General features: G+C 38.7%; 1 protein-coding gene across 1 annotated transcript in view; it reads right to left on the reverse strand.

The window, feature by feature from the left end:
* The window catches only part of USH2A (usherin), a 377,078-nt gene that overhangs the window by 33,695 nt on the left and 324,555 nt on the right, over positions 1-18,828 (reverse strand). The gene's annotated exons all lie outside the window — the stretch shown is intronic.

Raw genomic sequence — 18,828 nt, forward strand, 5'->3', positions numbered from 1 at the left:
TCTCATTTTCAGCTGTACTTTGGCATTAATTATATAGACCACAAGAAAGCGAGCACAGGAATTCAGCTGCCTTCATGTGATAGAAAGAGCTGAAGTCAATTTCCCTGTGTCAGTAAGTCGTATTAAGTTGTTAAATGCTAACATTTCCAATTGTTTAATATTTAAACATTTGTTGAGCTATCAGACTCAGAAACAAATTTTAAAGAAATATTAATTTCTTTTTTTAAATATTAAAAGTTAGACCATAAATATTTAAATAGTTATTTCCTCAAAACAATGAGTTAGTCTTTTAGATAAATATAGCACAGCATTTGAATGACCATTATGAATATTAAATCTGAAGATGCCACAAGTACAGATTATAAACATACTTTTCTGATAAATGATTCCTTTTTTCTGTTAAACAGGACAAACACTAGCAAGATTAATAATGCAAAAAAGTATAATTCTTTGTTAGGAATTCCCAGCCATCACTGCCAAAAAAGCATAAGCTGAAATGCAAATAGCAATCACCTCGAACAGATTATATATAAAAAAGCTCTGGCTGCTGTGGGACATTTAGAGATATCTTTTGTCATAAGAAACATGGAAAGCATGTGGGCTATAAAGCAAAAACATATGTATATTGTCAATAGCAGCACCTGTTCAATTACAGTTTATTTCGGTATGGAGAATTTTGTTCAGCCCCTAGATGGCAATACTATCAAACACTTTTTGTAACATGAGTACTTAATGATTAACAACGTGCGTTCAGTCATCCAACATACTCAAGGCAGCCATTAAAAAAATAACAAACCTGATTTCATTATAGATTCTTTTAATAAACATTTATGGCTTAGATCCTTGGAAGTGGAAGTGTTTAAACTGCCATAGCCAAAAAACCTATACAGCCGACTGCAAAATTATGAACTGCAGGTTAAAGAACCACGTTTAAAACTGAGGCTCATGCTTAGCATAAAAATCTGGCATCAGAAATTATGTTGGCACAAAACATGATTAAAATTAGCTTTACAATTGGATGTAGTCTGTATTAATAGTTTTTACGAGGACAGCTATCTATTAGGTTTTCAAAACAGAACTTTTAAAAGCCTAAAATTTACATTCCATGGTTCAGGGGTGGGGATGGGAGGAAGGGAGCACACAGCATTAAATTACTGCCCCTGAACTGCTACACAGAGGCTCTCTGAAGGTACAAACACATTATTAAAAACATCAGACAAAAAGCAATGGCTGTTTTTTAATAAGCTGCATCATCGAGTGGGTTTCTGTGGCAGCAATGCTACAAAACATTACATTTCTATTTTTACCCAGAAAACTGGTATATTTTTCATCACCCTCTACCATTTTCCCACTAAACCCCAAGATTTAATTATTTACAATCCTCACTACACTTTGAAATGAAACAAGGATGGAGGGATTTCCTTGCCTACAGTTCATCATGTTCTCTGGGGACTGCTAAACCATTCCTTCCAGGGATGACTTTTATCCCTGGCTCCTACAGATACTTCTTGAAGAGCAAACGGTTTACATGTATTTTTGTTTTGTTTGGTTTTGAAGTAAGCTCAGGGGATGTACTCCCAGAATACAGAGCCACACTTTCTCCCCCTGCACTGCTGCCATTGCCAGTTGTGAATTTGCTCAGCTCAAAGGCTGATGCTGAAAAGAGTATGGATGGCAGACTCGGTGATTCATTTTAAGAATCACTTTATGTCCTCCCATGACATTTTCAGCCTAGAAATACTGTCCTGCTGGAATGGTCAAATATAAATTGTTAAATACACCTTGCACTGATAGCACTGTAACTTTGGCTTCAGCGGACAATGACACAGCCTTAAACAGGCACAGGAACAAAACCATTGTCTGAAATATCCCCTCAGTCTTCTTCTGCAAAGCCATAAACTCATATTTCCCATGTTTAACATGTGCTAACAGTCCAGATTTCATTCACCATTAAAATCAAACCAACAAAATAAAATTTTAATGTAAACATTAAAGTGTTCCTAGACTGGATGACCATGAAATCCAACAGATTTCAAGCCCACGACTCCTTCCTCTGTCCCCAGCTGCGAAGCATTCTCATTCCATCAGTCATTAAACTAAGAATATTCCAGCAAACATTTAAGCGTGTACAGTCTCACATTCCTCCTCTATGGCCCTTTCCATGTAAACACTATGGAAATGGACACCTGACAGAGGAGGGAGGTTCTGACAAGCCACTGTGACCTGGTCACACCCTGTAGCCCAGAGCCCAGCCTTTCACACGGTCCTTGCTTTTGGAGCCTGGTCTCCTCCCCTGGTGTAGCTCAAGCAGTACCACCAGTACTCCAGGCAGGACTTATGGTTTTGCTCTGTAAAATGCTTCACATGCTGCCAGTGACAGCACAAGCTGTTAACAGCAACAAATACACTCTTCCACTAATTCCACTCTTCTCACTGTAGATTAGGATAAAAGTTATTTAAAAGAAAACCTTGTTTTAACACATTTTTCCAAGCATAAAACGAGAGAACATGAATCATGAATAATGCATTCGTCAAGATTTGCTTCAGATTGCCTTTTTTGTTTGTTTATTTTTTAATTCATGAACACAGAAGTCACTTAAAGTCTGGAAACAAATTAGCATAGTCTTTCATGCCGTTCAAAGGCAGTGGCATCCATAATGCAAGGTGCCTGCCTTCCTCGCTACCTCTTGTTCCTCCTCCCAGGCACGGGCAAGGCTGTGCAGCCTTCAAGGGTCTGATGATTTTACACTGCCTACTGTGATTGCTTCTGACTACTTGAAGTGCCCCTACGGTGGCAACAGGGTCAAGAGGTCTTTGTAGGTTGAAAATGATCAAAAATTAGATTGATCTGTAGCTGTCAATAATACTCTGCACGGGTGGACTCCCTGCACAAATGTTTAAACTGCATACAACTACACAACCTAGTCATCTTTGACTCTATCGATCTGATGAAGCAGCACTTTCCAGGGGTGTCACTCTGGGCTTTTCCTCTTCTTTCAAGGCAGGCCAGCTTACCCAGTTGCCTAGGTCTCAGGGAATGAGTTCAAACCTTGACAGACACATCAGAAGATCTCTGAACCACTGAAGAGTCACCCAACAGGCAGCTTGAATATCTGTCCCTTCTTCAGGGGTAATAATCAAAGCTCAGCAAGTCATCAGCAGTCATGTTAAGGTTAGGCTCTGGTTTCTTCTCTCTCCCTATCTTCTCTTTGTACCATAATCTCTACTTGGCAGGTATCTTGTATAGCTGAATAAAAAGCTAGCTCATTCTTTCTGTGAGCCTCTAACTAAACCCTGTGGCATCAGACACTATCACACTGCTAATTGTAGTGGCACAGGGATCCAAACCAGCTCTTTCATAACCCATGGACATAAAGGATGGGAAGGCACTTCAGTAGAACATCCCCTTATCTAGAGGCAGAGATGGGGAATTCTCCCTGGACAAGGGAGGAAAAAGCTGTGGTCTGGCCTGACAGCCAGAACATCAGTCCAACCATCATCTGACTAAAATGTTTGAATTCTCCATCAAGGAAGTCAAACAGATTCCTCCATGTGTGAAGCAAGGGGGAATGCTTGGGAGTTTATAAAGATATTCAGTTTATCCTCACCTTTGTCATTATCATCTTATCCAGCTCCCATCTGCCACTTTCTGCAAAGCACTGGGAGCATTTCTACCTTGACTCTGATATTCACTCTTATTTCCCAGACTATTCTTAGCCCCTTGCCTTCACTTTAAACAATACACGGAGCTCATATTCACATGCAAACACTAACTTGTCCTCTGGGCTGCCTTCCTTCTTTGGCTTATATCATGCACACTGTGTCTTTTCCATTTAAAAAATCTACTCTATTCCTAAAGCCTTATGCTCAGATTCACAAGGATATAACTTATGGATACACAAGTAATCTATGAGTCTATTCCTGCAGCAGTGAGGACTGGAATATAAATTATTCCCATGGTAGTACTGAAAAATCTCAAAGGTTAGTCAAACAGAAACCAACATGTTATTCATTTAACCAGAAATTATCTTGCCTACAGGTAACCAGAATTTCCATTTTTACAAGAAATTGATGTTGCACTAGTTATTTTCCTTCCAATTTGTATTAAAAAATTTCAAATTTTCATTTAAATTTTTTTGTAAATTTCACTCATCAAATTTTACATTTTAAGAACTTTTCATCTCGTATCAGAATTTTAAAATTGCCTTTCAACACATATATTTAATTTTAAATAATGACTTGATTATTTGATATGATCTAACAGGTTTTCAATAGCAGCAAAATGTACCACACAGATAATAATTTTTATGGGAAATAAAAACCCAAAGAATAAAACTAGACAAACATTTAAATAAAATTTTAAGTTCCTAAATCCAGATAGCCCCTTATCAAACCTGAAATAATTTTTCAACATTTTTGCCCAGGGAGTGTTCATCCAAATTGTCTTTTGTTGGGATGAAAGGACACTCTTTCTTTCCCAGCTCTGAGATGGATCTATGCAGTCTTTTACTGGCTGGGAAATGACATTCAAAAATGCATTACATTTGAGCCTGCTTTTCCATAAATACATGTAGGAAATTTTAGTTTAAAAATGTATTAGAATAAATTCAACCTACAAAGTAAAGCACATAAAATGGCTTCTTATTAAAACATAAACATTGATTACATGACCATAAAACATTCTTTTCTTGAGATTCCTGGCAAAAGGAATACTTTCTTTTTTTTAACTCTAAGAATGCTCTTGTAATTTATTTTTAAGACAAATGGTAGTTTTGCCATCAACACCAGAGAACACAACTTTTCTCTCCTCTGTGACCCCATGTTCTCATCCTTTCCTAACAGCACCATGCTGGCAGCATTTTAAATCAAAACCCTAATCTGCACACCCTGTGTCACTTACCACAGAACTGAATCATTTCCTGTGCCAACTGTCCTACATGGGCTTGTGGACTGCACTAGGAAAAAACCCTTTAAAAACAGCACTTATCTAAATCCAAAATATTCTGAAAACAACAACAATTAATACTTGATATAAAAATACTGCATTGCAATTAATTGTCCTCTTTCCTGTCAGGGCATGTAAGGAATTGTGAATTGCATGTAGCTGAATCTGTCTCGTGGAGTTGCTGCCTATTTTCACAGTAGACAGTTTCTTTTCCTGGCACACCTGGGACCTGAGCAGACTCACCAGGCATCCAAATCCCTAGCTTTGATTTGAAAGCAAAGCAACACAAAGAAAACTAGGATTCATTGCACATTAAAATGAAATCAAATAAAATCAAGTTGGCCTTTGGGTAGCAGTACACTTTTAAAACACCAATGATGTTGCACTTTTGATGGTAAAACCTTAAAGAAACCTCTTTGGGCAAAGTCAACATTGCTATTTCAGTGATTTCTCTTCTCTTCTCTTCTCTTCTCTTCTCTTCTCTTCTCTTCTCTTCTCTTCTCTTCTCTTCTCTTCTCTTCTCTTCTCTTCTCTTCTCTTCTCTCTCCTCTTCCCTTTCTCTTCTCTGCTCTTCTTTCTTCTCCTCTCCTCTTTTTTGCTTTTCTCTTACTTTTTCTTTAATAATTATTTCTTTAAAATTCATCAAACACCACTGAATGGCACCTTCTCAAAAATGTATTTCCATCTCTATTTGTCTAATTTCTACCAAGAAATAATGAAACCCAAAAAAGATTTATTTTTCTGCATGACTAAATAAATCAAATAAAGCAAAATACCAATGACATGACATTCCACTAAAGGCACCATCTAGAGGACGATGTCAACATGTTTTCCTAACATTAATATTTTATCTCTAACAACACTCACAAGACCTACTGTATAATAAACCATATTTCACCTTATTTTTCCCCCCCATAATTTTCCACTTTAACCCATGTTTACTATTCCTCACAGTTAGAAAGTGAGGTAGAAGGGAAGAAACAGCTCTTTTTATAAACTAGATAGATGATGGGACAATTTCCCATAAACTTTGGTTTTAGTCAGTTCAAAGCTGACATTACTACTTATCCCAAATGGTACTTTTTATGTTCAATAATCACATTGAATATGAACAACTAGACTAAGTTTCTCTTCAAAATAGGACAGGCTACATCTGAAGGGAAAAAAAAGTACTGTTTGAGACTGAATAGAGCATATGATTCTTGAATCACAACAAAAACGAGTTATGTGTCACCCTTGTAAAAATGTGCATATCTTGTATGTCCTGATCTTTAGCTGAGTGGGGTGTGCTTTGTGGAGAGCTGGTAGGAGGGAGAGAGGAGAGAGCAGCTTCATCAGCAAAGACTTCGTGGTATGTAAAATCCAGCACAATATTAAAGCAATGTCAAACCCTACTGAACTGGGCTGGGAGATCTGTGTGCCATCCCAAACTCACACACCACGTAATGGGGAATCTGCATAAACACATCAAGGCTGTGCAGGACTTGCAATCTGCCTCAGTCATAAGGGGAATAGGAATGAAGCATCTTTCAGGTTGGAGCTTTATAATCTGGTGAAGAAACATCGTCAGGGAAGGTAAAAAGCTGGGAAAGTCAAGCACACAAAGCCTGGCTGGAGTTTGTGCCTCTTCATTACTACTGGTGCACTCATCCAGCTGAACTCCAAGATTATGTTTAACATAAGTAGCACATGCAATGCTCCTGACGAGCAGTGACTTTCCATCCACTATTTATTAACATTTAGGAATGGGGTTTCTTTCATGGATTTATTCCATAGTGTCTGTGGACATGGCAAGAGAAACTAAAAAAGAAACTGCTGCTGTTAAACAGCAGCTAGAGCCTAAGGGCTCAAACCTGCAAATGGTAGGGGGTACATCCTTAATATGGAGCATTAGGGGGTTAATGTTATATTTTTTCCTAATGCCTTAAACCGTATTTTCCATTTGATATTTTGGCTGATGGCCAGAATCAGAACAAACAAAATCTGGACTGCTACATCAACATCAGTCTTCTTAGTCTCTCTCTCTCTATTTTTTTTTTTCTCTAATAATGTCCAGAGTGGTAGGAGCTTTATCAACCAATGCAATGAAACCATTAATGTTTTTGTTATCCATAAATTTATGTCCATGAACTTCTCAATTCAAGGTATCTTACAGCATTCAGTTTTACTTTGTTGCAGAAAGAATGTGCTTTCGTCATGACCAAATATCTTGCCTTCTGGTTTCATTTGAAATTTTGTTTTCCAATAATTCACATTGACCCTATTACATTTTTGACTTCAAATATGTATGCCATGAGACACCTTCTTCATCTCTTTCCAAATAATGTCATGTATGATAATGTGAGGAAAAGTAGCTCTGAACACCGTAAACCCTTTTCCATCTGATCTTAAAATGACCTGGGTGCAGTATCTCAAAATTTCTCTTTTCTGTAAAATTTGAGAAAGAGACTTTGGCTGTAGTTTTGGTGAATGGAAGACAGAGAGGAAAGACTTCTTGCTTTTCCCCAATGAAAGTAATTATTTTCAATTTTTGCCTTTGCACAGCTCAACAGCCATCACAGGGAAAGAGAAAGGTAAAGAAAAAAAAAAAAAAGAGTTTGAAGGAAATCTTTAAGGGGACTTGTACAAGGACAGTCTGAATCTTAACACAGATTGCAAGTGATCTCCCACATCAGTTTCCTTGAAAATGCCACTGACTGTCAGTTGTGCTCCATAAAATTAGGACTTTGCAGTTATATATTACTTTTCATCATAGGATCTCACATTGTGTTACAAACATTAATTAATTAAGTCTCAGGATATCCCCCTGTGTTCCCATGTGCAGCTTCAGGAAACTATAGTTATTGGTTTATATCCCATTTTACACAGGTACAATAGAAGTGTCATATTATTGTTAAATGCAAGCTTAGTTTATTCCCTTTTCTCAATCATTCTGAGTCCTTCCTTGTCCCTCTCATCCAACACATGCAAAAAAAGAGCAGTTCTAACTGCTGCTAAGTAGAGGAAGATAGCACAGCCTCCAGGCAATTCACAGCTTTAAATCCCTGCTTTCTGCCAACACAATGGGAAATAAAAGCAGCATTTTAAAGGAGACTAAAAGGTTTTTACTTCCTATTTTTTTTTCCTTTTTCTCTGCCCTGTACTGAACAATACTAGCTCTTCATTCAAACTTTGCCTGCTTTGCATATAATCACTTCTGAGAGACATTAAAAGGTAAGCATAAACAATTTACTTGGAGCTCCATTATAAAGGCCAAAGTTTAGTCTGAGTGTGTGCCTGAACTTAAAACATCACCTTTAAAATTAAATGGGCATTTTAAAAAAAATGAAGGGCTCAAAAGAACAAACCCCTATCTCTCAAGAGGCTTTTTTCTTCACCAGGTTTTCTATTCCTTTCCTCAATGCTTTACACTTCCTACATGAAGATACCTGCTTTCCAAGCAGAGACTGGCTGAAAGTAAAGGAAAATATGCAGGTAGCCATTTGGGAAAGGCGCAGTCCAATTATGCCAGTATAAGCCAGGAAAAAGAGATTTGCTCTGCACCTTTTTGTACAGGGCAGGCACCATTAGCAGACGGCCAGAAGCACACAGTGTTTATGCAGGGAGGGATGAATTCTCTCTTTTCTGTGCCTGGAGGGAAGTTCAACCTATTTTCTGAATATTAGCAGGGGGTATTGATCAGACACACATTTAGGTGTACACTTCAGGGACACATTCCTCAGCAAAGCACAGCTTCCCATCAAAATACTGAAGAGTTGAGCAGAGATCTGACACTTTCCTTCCAGATCTTTATGGGATGTTCCCCCAGTTTTGGAGTAGGGGATTGCTATAGGGGATCTCTGCCCCTTTTGGCTGTATGAGCCAGTGGAGAGCCTCAATGAGTAGGCTGAAAAGCTCCCACATCACATGAAGGGGAAAAGGAACACGAATCTTGTTTTCCCATTGCAGCTGCTATGGGCTGCCCTGTTGATGAAAAGAAGGTCCAATAAAGAACATGTTCTATATTTCAGTGTCTCTTAGCAGCTGTGTCTTGCCATATAAAGGCTTAGAATCAACTCCACACTCAGTAAAGGCTTGAAAAGAAGACAAGAAAAAAGAGTGGTCGTGGAATTTGGTAGAGTAACTGGAAGACAATCTGCCTACAGATTTTAAGACTTGAAACCAAGTAAACCCAAATTAATTTGGATGGATGAACATCCAGATCCTCCCAGGATCACACGGGTACAATTCCCTCTACTTTAGGCTCACAGGAAAAGTAAGAACTGTTGGGAAGAAACTCACCTTGACACAGCATATGAGGCTGTCTCTGCAGACTGCCCATTCCCATTTTCTGTGCTGTCAGGTGAACACTGTTCATATCCATACACAGAAAAGCAGACAGCTATGTCTGCTGCATGGGAACAAGGAAAGCAGCTAGCTAAACTTCACTTTGAAACGTTAATGCCTAGATAAAACAGACTTTCATCATGTCCTTTCATTAGTCCCTCCTAGTGTGGGTTGGGCTTCTCAGCGAAAAACTCCTGCTGAAAGAGAAGAGTCTGAGCTGCTTTTGGCTTTCACCAACCAGATGAATTGGTAAGGGAATAGGTGAAATATGTAAATACTGAAATATTACTTGAAAACTGAAACATAACAGTTTCAGTTTTAAACATAACAGAAACATAACTGAAACATGTGGATTCTGTATTTTCCTTGGATATTTAAGTTACTTGGGGAATTAAAATAGATCACATAAGCTTAGTAAATAACATATTGTGCTGATTTCTGAATTGAAAATGTCTTTAAAGCCCATTATCGACTCCAGCATATTAAGTTGTAAATCCACTAGTTTCACTGTCTCATCTATTGATTACCTGCATGTATGCATGTTATAAATGAGCAATCCAAAGAGAAATTACTACGATTTAGTCATTTTGGGACCGACTTGCAAATGTATTTAAGTGCCCAAATGTGAGGATAGGCACTATCAGAAAGAGTCACAATGTTCTCCTACATTCTAATCCAAACCTTGTGTAGCTGCTATCCTCAGTTCCTCCCTGCACAGCGGGAAGGAGGTCTCTCCAAAGGGAAAATCTGATGTTTAAATTGAACCCCTGTTTTGAATGGCCTGTTGGGGAAGCCACACTCTCTCTCATGACAGATTAGACAGACTACCCTACATAGGCTATCCAAAGTAAGTATATAGAATTCACATCTGTGCTTTTCTTTTTTTTTCTCAAATTCACTTAAGACTCAAAGAGAAATAAAGGCAGTAGCAACATTTTTAATCAGAACACAGCAACAGACCATACAGGTCTGCTCCTTCTTGTTTCTTAAAATGAAACACGAAACCATTCATAGTTTCAGAAGTTGAGCAGCAGCAGTTTCAAAAAACTTCCAAATCAATGTAGGCTTCCATTTGCCTTTTCAAGAATGCTGGATGAGTGCCTTCATAAGCAGAAGAACAAATCTACATGGTGAATGTGGAGAGCACCCAAACAGAAGAACAGGGATTTGCTTTAGTTAATCTGAAGCAAATATCTATTTAGTTCATACTGAAGAAATGTCCTTCTGATTTCCATGCACAGGCCAGCATGTTGGATATGATCTTCAGTCTGAGATGATGTTACTCAAGTGTGGTTCAAAATTTCCATTGATACCCTCAAAACAAATATCAATGCAGGGGTTTGTTAACAAAGCAAGTCAAAGTGTTGCAATGCTTCTATGCAGGACCAGAAAGAGAAAAAATGCAGTATGATAAAGACCTATTGCAAATTTTTGTCTCAAAAAGATCTTATTTTAAATGCCACATGTTCTCAACTGTGTTTTTTCTCAAAGGCAGTATTGTATTTGACATCAGGGCAACTAGAGCTCAAACTATTTTGTTACCTGGTAGAAAAAGGTGATCCTTTCTCTCCCATTTGCTCTCAGGGCCTCTATTCAGTCTTTTTAGACCTGGACTTTCCAGTAACATTAAGCACAGTACTTAAATATGTCACTGTCTTAAGCTACAGCTATAGTATAAATCTCATGATCTATTGGTACATCATCGGTCTAGCATTTCTAGCACAGACTAGTATTAGAGAAAATCTAAATTATCATCTGTCTTGAACCCCTGAAGAGAAAACAATAAAAAATAATTTTATTATACCATAATGACAAGAATAATACTTCATCTGGGAGAAGATGTCTTCTGACTTCTCATTAATTCTTTTTTAAAGCCTGTTGAAATATAAGAGCTCTGCAAAGTTTCATTCATTTTGTTTGTACAGTGCAAAGTTTTCTTTATAGCAAAAATACAGAAAATTTATGACTGCAAGGAGTCCACTTCCCTCGCCCTCTTGCAATATTAAAGGTGCATTTGCAATTCTGATCTTGTGGGACAAATGTAAACTTGGTGTCTTTTTTTTGCAGACACTAGAGTAGTATCTCCACACTGAATGGAATATTTGTCTCACACTAGGAACTCTGCTCTGGATGGGAAAAAAATAATTTGATGCATTCAAACCCGCAGGAAATGGACTTAGAAAAATACTTGGAACAAAATTCAGAACCAAAACAAGTAATGATTTGTGTATAACCCAGTAGGTTATCTAGATCCTGGGACCTCTATACATCTTCCCATTCTGAATATACTATTCCTCAGTATCCTTTTGGCACAGAGACAACACATTCCAACGGTCTCACTGGGATGGATCAAACCCCAGGAGTCACATCATCTCCACCTTAGGGTGGTGTGGGCACAGGATTGTTTAGAGGACAAACATGCTACCGTAAAAGAGGAAGGTGGAACAGCCATAGATTAGTTCAAAGAAGTTCATAGGATTAGTTCAAAGCTGTGGCTACAGCTGCAAAGTCAAAGAGCTTGAGGATGCTGTACTGCAGGTGCAGCTGCTGCTCTTGCACCAGCCATAGGGTGCCTTAAGGCAACATCTACATGATTGTCTCCCAAAGCTTTGCCTGTGTAGCCACACGGCCCACACCTTTAAAGGACATTGCCTAACTAAAGAAGAGTCCTGACTGCTGTAAGGACTGCAGGACCCTCAGAGTATCTGGAAACAGAAACAAATTCTTAAAAAAAATCTGAAAAACACAGAAGTTATTTCCTACTAGACCCTCAGGATGGAAATTCCTGCTTCCTATATCATCATGGTCTCTAACTGTGCTCTTAGGAAGGAAGGCTGGTGAAGGCAAAGAAGGGAGGAAGGAACAGTTTCCACAGTTTGGGTTGTAGGAGTAGAGCAGCCTAAACGTGCCAGAGGTGTAACAGGTGATATTTGATATCCTAAAGGCTGTAACATGGCACCTACTAATAAGGTGAGAAAAATTTCTCTGAATCTAGCAGCAACTTTGGCTGGGGTTCATGCAGCAAGACCTCTGCTTCATGGGTAGAAACCTTCTTTCCATGCTCATAGTTTTTCTTGGCACTCATAAAGCAGTTCAACAAGCATATCCTTTCCAAATCATCTGGCCTGTCAGATGCTGATGGAGGGACATCTGTACCAATCTCTCTCTTTCCTTAAAGACCAAAGAGTTTTTCTTTAAAGAATGCTAAAGAAACAGACTTGAGAATACAATACAGGTTTTCCAGTTAAACAGTAAAATCCATCTGTCATGGGTCCTTGTGGGTGCAGTATTAATATGCTTGGATGCTCCAGATCCCAGTTGTCATATACTTCTTAACTTTGGTCAGACAAAAAAGTTCAAGGTGCTGAGAGAAATATTTGTGGTTTATAAGCAGATAAACACATAAATCAGACTTTTCCTCTTCCTAATAGAGATTATTTATGTAAACTACACCCACACATTGCAGATAAGTTTTCAGACTACCATCCTCACAAGAGTCTACTATTTTTTGCCTTCTGTTACTTTGGAAACCGACCACGAATTACTTATGTTTGGATGTTTTCATTTGTGATTGTACTGGTACTGAGAAGCAAGAAGGACAAATATAAAGACTGTTGTGAACTTTATTGAATCTGATTAACTGTCTGGTTTGGGCTCAATTTAAATTTGTCAAGACTAAAAGTCCCCTGTCATCTTTTCCCTGCTCCACACACAAATGAGATCTTCACACAATTCAGAAACTGCGCTAGGTTGAAGACAAATACCAGAGCTGCCTGTCAGCTCCTTCACCAGCCAGCCAGCCCAGACAGCTAACACACAATGTCCCTTCCCTTGTCTCTCCGACATTGCTCAGTTGTGCTTTCAGCGTTGTCAAAACACATTTCTCCCAGTGTGAAGATCCAGCAGGAGCTGGGTGCCCTTGCAAGGGTGTGGAAGTTCTGCCTTCAAGGGGGCATGGGAGGGAGGAGCAGCAGCTCTGCTGGCACAGCAGACCCAGAGTGATGAGGGTAGAGGAAGGCAGGGTGGCAGCAGTGGGGCTCTGGACCGCTTGGCTTCCACCACCCTAAGGGGAACTGACAGCTCCAAGTGCACATTCCCTGAATGGCTGATGTGCACCCAGGCAGCCTCATCCCAAGCTGGGAACATGGCTGTGCTAGGCTGTTTGACCAAAAGGACTGGCATATGTGAACTACTAAAATCTGCACATGGTTTAAAGCAGGAGGGGTCAAACTCAATACTCCAAACAGCATTTATTATAAACTTCTGCGATTTTCCCTCTTTGAATGGCCATTTCAGAGATTTCCCTTTACAAACTTAGTAGCTATATGACTATTTTTGAAATGGAATTATATTGGCTAATTATTCCATTTATTTAATAACAATTTAATTCCCACCTTGTATGACTCACCAGAATTGGTCAGTAATGCATCTGTGGACTGGATAATCACTTTCATTTTGTTTTTTTGTTTTTCAGCTATTTTTAATAAACTAACTTTTAAGAATGCCAACTCTGTTAGTAAAACCTCACAGAGGTTTTGAGCTTTGAAACCATTTCAACACACTATAATTCCCCCAACAATCTGAAAAACAACAGAAAGTCCCATTAAAATCCAAAAGAATAAAAAGAATGCCATACTTTGAAATGAGAGTCACATTTTGAATTTCTTTTTCATACTCAGTTAACTTTATATACAGCTACAGTATAATGTGATAGTAAATTTATACCCCTCCATTGTCACCTGGTACAAAATGCATTGGAATATTGAGGGGGTTTTTTTCTGTTTCTAAAGTCTCCATCAGAGCCCGTGTGAGAACTGGAATAAATAAGCAGCCACATTTTCCTGTACTGGAAAAGTTCCAGAAGGGAAAGGGCTCTTGACAAAGCTAAAGGAGTTTTCAAGACACTTTCTATTTCCATACTCATTCTTTTGTATGCTAGGTTGCCTGCCATTATGTTTATGTAATTCTGACAGTGTTCTTAATGACACACTAACAGATTGTAAAACACGCTGCTGGCATTTACTTGTTTTTTATATTTTTAAAACAATGTCCTTCATGTAACAGTAGTTAAGCGCGGCAGAAGGACATCATTAGAGCCATGGTTAAACTGTAATTTACACCATTAGGAAGGCAGGAGCAATTTTTATTGCCTGGCAATTTTCTTGCTGAAATATTTGGACCATATGGCTCAATTTGTGTAATAACCTTAATTTCAGCACCCTTCAGGTCTGCCTCCATCTCCTACGGAATGGTAAAATGCGGTTTAGCAGAAAAGGCAACTGTCTATACTTAGAGAGTTGAGATTAATAACATGTCACGTCCTGTTTTTGGTGAAGGAATTCGAACAGCAGCCAGATGGTATCTCTACAAATAACTGTCAGGGGTCTTGATCTAATCAATACAATGTATTAATACATCTCCCTTCGCTGCTTCTCGAGGGGCTAGCGTGCAACATCTGGAAAGATTGGGGGGACCGCCAAGTAGAAAGCTGATCCTTTTCAGAATCAAACTGAGCCCAATTAATTTTTCATGTATACTTGATAACTGTTTCATAATGAGCTATGCGTCTTGACGGAGTTAGGGTTGGCGGCATGAGCGGCTTGTGCTTCCTATCCCCATTCAGTCCACTTACAGAAACCAACCCATTAATCAAACTATCTGGCATAAAACTGAAATCTCAGCTCAGCAAGAGATCAATAACCATCCTTAAAAAAAAAAAAATACACAACCAGAGCAACAACAAAGACCCCACCACAGAAAACAGTTTAGTGGGCAAAAGTATCCAAGCATGACATTAGTAATTACTTTAAGAAAAACCAAAACTCAGAGCCATACTCACCTGACAGGCACCTAAACCACAGAATTTAAAATTAGCTTCCTGTCAAAAAGTAACATTTAAGTCCATTAAAAATACACTGCCATTTTGCTTTCTAGATACAGAGGCCATCTGGCCCCTATTCACCATAATTGCTATTACAGTCTCAAAAATAATATTTATATAATGCTGTAAATTAACAGACGAACACCCATTCCCACTCCCAAAGAGCTTTCTAGTGATAAACTCATATTTTAGCACCATGCAGATATTAGGGTCTTGCTCCCTAAAGAAAGATGGGGCAAGATTATAGGCAAGATTATACATGCATTCCAGGGCTTTTTGTAAAGTCTGAAAAGAGGAGAGAGAGAGAGGTCACTTGGCAGGCAGAAAATGGGAAACTGCAACAAGCATAGGGGAGATGAGTTTGAATGAGGCTGTGAAGCTGAGTGATGGGAATGGATTCAAAAGGGAGCAGTAAAGAGAAAGGACAGGAGGTCAGCTGAGAATACTAAACTTATCTGGCATAGGACACCCCACGGCTGTTTGATGAGAATGACTTTGGTGACTGTAGACCTGGATTAGATTCAAATGGAGTCCCCAGTGGTATGATGGTCTGTGTTATATTACCAATTCCCATGAGTCCTATGGCTTGCTTTTGCTGCCCTTTGTTTTTCTTTTTTAAAAAAAAAAAAAAAAAGGTAGGATTCTCTGTTTATTAAAATTACCCTTTGCTTGCTAAAATTCCCTAAGAAATCTAAGTATGTGACATAACACTTATCAGCCATTTTAAATAAAAGACCTTATCTGTGGAAGGAAGTGGAGCTGGAGGATAGGATGGGGGCTGGGGAGTGGCCTTTCTAATTATCAGCTGAAGAATCCCTGTATCTGTAACTGTTGGGCATGACTCTGGGGATTTTAGGAAGCTGCCCTATGACTTCACCAACAAAGAGCATTATCTTGGAGTTGCCTGATACATCCACTTAAGAACGTTGGTTAAATGTGAATTAAAATCTAGTCGAATCCAATTATGCATTTTTAAACAGATATCTAATTTGAAAAACAGCTGTACATATTACCCAACAAATTTCTCCCTCCTCCTTCTTCATTTTTATTTTCTAGTTATATATGAAAAGCATCTGTAGCTTACTAAAATGTTGCTTTTTAAAGCTGATTGAATGCAGTCACATAACTGAGCACAAAGGGAAGAATGTCCCCATATTACACTTTCCTAACAAATTATACTTAATAAGAGGAAGCTTTTTGGGGGTTTCTTTTTTGTTTATTTGGGTTTTACAAATTCAAAACATTCTGTCAGTGGTGTTTTTTCTACACTGCCTGGTTAGCTTGATCTTATTCTCACAACTGAAATGCAAATACAGAAAAAAAATCACGGAGAAAAGCATAAATATAAAGCATATATAAAAGCATATATAGAGAAACAGCAAATGGAGCATTTATGCAATCTCATTTTAGTCATCAGCCTTTAGGCTTTGTCAGGTGGCCACCTATTCTCTTATGGCTGCAGGTGCACATACAGTAAAGATTACCACTTCCTGGTAAGTGCTGCCCACCACCATCTTTCTGCCAAAGAGTACCAGCTTTTAAACCTGTCAAACTGCATCATTCCATTGTGGAATTATTGTGGGTTAAGAAAGCTGATTAATGAGTGTAAAACCAACCACTTTCTTTGACTGACACTTATCAGTAGTGACGCACAAGTGCACCACAGGAAAGCAGTCTCATGTGAACAGCTGCAGCCCAAGGATGGGAAATGTCCATGCCTTAGATGTTCTGAACATTTCATGATCTGTAGAGGACATTCATGCTCTTAACTAGGTTAGGTGTTTGAAGTCAGGCATTATAAATACTTCTCAAAAGACCTAGTTCTACATGTGTTTCACTCATCAAAAAAAGACTACACAATGGGTGAAAAATGGACCTTGCACAAGGAGAAGCCCAAGGATAAAATACACCAGATTTTTCCAAATTGGTACCTAATTTATTTATAGAAGAAATTGCCTATTGATCCAGGCACTCTGGCCTGGTCAATCTAGAGTGTGGTTAGGTGTGGTCAGACATAACTGTATCGGTGTTTTTACTTCTATCTGGTCCAAAAATTTACTGAAAGACAAAATTATGTCAGCTTCATGTAGCACACTGAATTAGGGAGAAAATATGAAAGAAAAGCAGAAGTGAAATAAACTTCTTTGCTGTAACCTTGAGTAATTCAAACCACCGGTTGCCTGACAACATATTAAGACCTCACAGACACGAGTCAAACCTTTCTTTCCTAACTCACAGGAATTCTTTCCTTCCTGGCAGGGTTCCAGCAGGGTCTAAAGCTATGTTTGTGTGGCTGCCGGAAACATCCAGGGGACAGTGAAGTGGCCTTGTTTATGGCAGGAATGGTATAAATAGAAAAGCTGAAGCCTCTCTCTTTCTCTCTCACCATTCCCCTCCAGTTCTATTGCCACAGTACTTTAAAATCATCGAAGTTGTGCAACAATCCATTTCATCCTTTCTGCTCTAATTAGGCAATTCTACATGTCTGTCTTGATAGGTGGGGCTTACTGAAGCACTTAATCAGTTTCTGGAGGGGCATCATAGTGCCAATCCAAATGCTTATTTAAACAGAGCTATAGTGCCAAATCCAGCATATTCTGCAGCAGCATGGAAACAACAGAATCTGTGAGACACAGATTACTTCACACACTTTTTTTAAGCAGCCTTCAATGTGAAGGAGCACTTGTCCTGTATTCCTCCTGTGTAAGCTTAACAGGTCTAGAGATTAAAACATGGAAAGCATTTTACATTACTGGGCTTTCCTGGCGAATAAAACAATTAGAGCAATTCCAGTACAAGCCCTTCCTGAAACTGTGCTAACATGGGTTTGAATCTTTAAAACTGCATTTAAATCAAACGATTCATTTGCAAACCTATCACATACAGCACACACGTAGTAGGTGGGGATCATTTCATTGAAATTAGAAAGCAAATGTCTCTATACATGAGAGGTCACCAGTTGTTGTACATTAAAATCTTTTCACTGTTAGGCATAATTAAAATACTCTAACAGTGGTTTCAGTAATTTAAACATTGCAGTATTGTTGTAATATTTTTCTAGGCTTCAAGAGTTCACAATTGTTTGGTCCAATCAAACCTGGGAACACTGGAGAAGTTATCACCCATCAAGGTAATTACTTTCAAGTTGAAATAATTACTCCATCAATGTTAATGGTCTTTCAACTTCAATAAAGCACTCACCTGCCGATAATCACAGCTAACCTCTTGCTCTCATGCAATTCCCTCTCTATTTAGCAGGTTATATTACAGCCGTTAGAGTGGTCACTTGTCCTGAACAGCTGCTGAATTTCACTTTGATCGTCTGTGAACCATAAAAAAATTAGTCATCTGTGTATGATTTCCCCTAACCCACAAGCCCTTGCAGAGCTGAGGAGATGATCTTTTGGCTGCATTAGGGCACTGCTGAGCAGCCATCTTGTTTCTGGTGGTGGCCACTTTCCACTGCCTAACAGCAGCACAGTAGCCTAATTAACTTTTGCCCTCCACTGCCATTTATGGCTTTCACTCATTGCTAAGTATGGAATGTGCAGGGATTCCTTCACTTACACTCATCCTCTTTTCTTGGGGTGCACTCCATTTCCCAGCATCTGCAATAGGCATGTATAAAAAAGTTTCACTGGTCCCTTTCCTTGGCATATTTTTTTCTTATTCTTGT

This window comes from Sylvia atricapilla, chromosome 3, assembly GCF_009819655.1.
Source record: "Sylvia atricapilla isolate bSylAtr1 chromosome 3, bSylAtr1.pri, whole genome shotgun sequence".
NCBI classification, from domain to species: domain Eukaryota; kingdom Metazoa; phylum Chordata; class Aves; order Passeriformes; family Sylviidae; genus Sylvia; species Sylvia atricapilla.